Source organism: Musa acuminata, unplaced genomic scaffold (genome assembly GCF_036884655.1).
Source record: "Musa acuminata AAA Group cultivar baxijiao unplaced genomic scaffold, Cavendish_Baxijiao_AAA HiC_scaffold_167, whole genome shotgun sequence".
Classification (NCBI taxonomy): domain Eukaryota; kingdom Viridiplantae; phylum Streptophyta; class Magnoliopsida; order Zingiberales; family Musaceae; genus Musa; species Musa acuminata.
This window is the reverse complement of record NW_027020440.1, coordinates 25,001-27,500: the sequence shown is the minus strand read 5'-3', so window position 1 is coordinate 27,500 and position 2,500 is coordinate 25,001.

The window sequence follows — 2,500 nt, the reverse complement described above, 5'->3', positions numbered from 1 at the left end:
CTGGATGGGGCTTTCGTATAGCAGGGACGGTGCTGCCTCTCGCTTCGCTCGCTGTCCGCCGCTCGCCGCTCGCTCGCGCAGCCAAAAATGGCCAGTTTTGGCCCGTTTTTGGGCCGTTTTGGCCAGTTTTTGGCCTGTTCTTGCGTCGCGCGGTGACCGTCGTGAGCGGAGCAAAATGTCAGCCATCTCAGCACCCTGGAACCCCCCGGGTGGCACAGGGCTGGATGGGGCTTTCGTATAGCAGGGACGGTGCTGCCTCTCGCTTCGCTCGCTGTTCGCCGCTCGCCGCTCGCTCGCGCAGCCAAAAATGGCCAGTTTTGGCCCGTTTTGGCCAGTTTTTGGCCTGTTTTTGCGTTGCGCGGTGACCATCTTGAGCGGAGCAAAATGTCAGCCATCTCAGCACCCTGGAACCCCCCGGGTGGCACAGGGCTGGATGGGGCTTTCGTATAGCAGGGACGGTGATGCCTCTCGCTTCGCTCGCTGTCCGCCGCTCGCTGCTCGCTCGCGCAGCCAAAAATGGCCAGTTTTGGCCCGTTTTTGGGCCGTTTTGGCCTGTTTTTGGGCTGTTCTTGCGTCGCGCGGTGACCGTCGTGAGCGGAGCAAAATGTCAGCCATCTCAGCACCCTGGAACCCCCCGGGTGGCACAGGGCTGGATGGGGCTTTCGTATAGCAGGGACGGTGCTGCCTCTCGCTTCGCTCGCTGTCCGCCGCTCGCCGCTCGCTCGCGCAGCCAAAAATGGCCAGTTTTGTCCCGTTTTTGGGCCGTTTTGGCCTGTTTTTGGGCTGTTCTTGCGTCGCGCGGTGACCGTCGTGAGCGGAGCAAAATGTCAGCCATCTCAGCACCCTGGAACCCCCCGGGTGGCACAGGGCTGGATGGGGCTTTCGTATAGCAGGGACGGTGCTGCCTCTCGCTTCGCTCGCTGTCCGCCGCTCGCCGCTCGCTCGCGCAGCCAAAAATGGCCAGTTTTGGCCCGTTTTTGGGCCGTTTTGGCCAGTTTTTGGCCTGTTCTTGCGTCGCGCGGTGACCGTCGTGAGCGGAGCAAAATGTCAGCCATCTCAGCACCCTGGAACCCCCCGGGTGGCACAGGGCTGGATGGGGCTTTCGTATAGCAGGGACGGTGCTGCCTCTCGCTTCGCTCGCTGTTCGCCGCTCGCCGCTCGCTCGCGCAGCCAAAAATGGCCAGTTTTGGCCCGTTTTGGCCAGTTTTTGGCCTGTTTTTGCGTTGCGCGGTGACCATCTTGAGCGGAGCAAAATGTCAGCCATCTCAGCACCCTGGAACCCCCCGGGTGGCACAGGGCTGGATGGGGCTTTCGTATAGCAGGGACGGTGATGCCTCTCGCTTCGCTCGCTGTCCGCCGCTCGCTGCTCGCTCACGCAGCCAAAAATGGCCAGTTTTGGCCCGTTTTTGGGCCGTTTTGGCCTGTTTTTGGCCTGTTCTTGCGTCGCGCGGTGACCGTCGTGAGCGGAGCAAAATGTCAGCCATCTCAGCACCCTGGAACCCCCCGGGTGGCACAGGGCTGGATGGGGCTTTCGTATAGCAGGGACGGTGCTGCCTCTCGCTTAGCTCGCTGTCCGCCGCTCGCCGCTCGCTCGCGCAGCCAAAAATGGCCAGTTTTGTCCCGTTTTTGGGCCGTTTTGGCCTGTTTTTGGGCTGTTCTTGCGTCGCGCGGTGACCGTCGTGAGCGGAGCAAAATGTCAGCCATCTCAGCACCCTGGAACCCCCCGGGTGGCACAGGGCTGGATGGGGCTTTCGTATAGCAGGGATGGTGCTGCCTCTCGCTTCGCTCGTTGTCCGCCGCTCGCCGCTCGCTCGCGCAGCCAAAAATGGCCAGTTTTGGCCCGTTTTTGGGCCGTTTTGGCCAGTTTTTGGCCTGTTCTTGCGTCGCGCGGTGACCGTCGTGAGCGGAGCAAAATGTCAGCCATCTCAGCACCCTGGAACCCCCCGGGTGGCACAGGGCTGGATGGGGCTTTCGTATAGCAGGGACGGTGCTGCCTCTCGCTTCGCTCGCTGTCCGCCGCTCGCCGCTCGCTCGCGCAGCCAAAAATGGCCAGTTTTGGCCCGTTTTGGCCAGTTTTTGGCCTGTTTTTGCGTTGCGCGGTGACCATCTTGAGCGGAGCAAAATGTCAGCCATCTCAGCACCCTGGAACCCCCCGGGTGGCACAGGGCTGGATGGGGCTTTCGTATAGCAGGGACGGTGATGCCTCTCGCTTCGCTCGCTGTCCGCCGCTCGCTGCTCGCTCGCGCAGCCAAAAATGGCCAGTTTTGGCCCGTTTTTGGGCCGTTTTGGCCTGTTTTTGGGCTGTTCTTGCGTCGCGCGGTGACCGTCGTGAGCGGAGCAAAATGTCAGCCATCTCAGCACCCTGGAACCCCCCGGGTGGCACAGGGCTGGATGGGGCTTTCGTATAGCAGGGACGGTGCTGCCTCTCGCTTAGCTCGCTGTCCGCCGCTCTCCGCTCGCTCGCGCAGCCAAAAATGGCCAGTTTTGGCCCGTTTTTGGG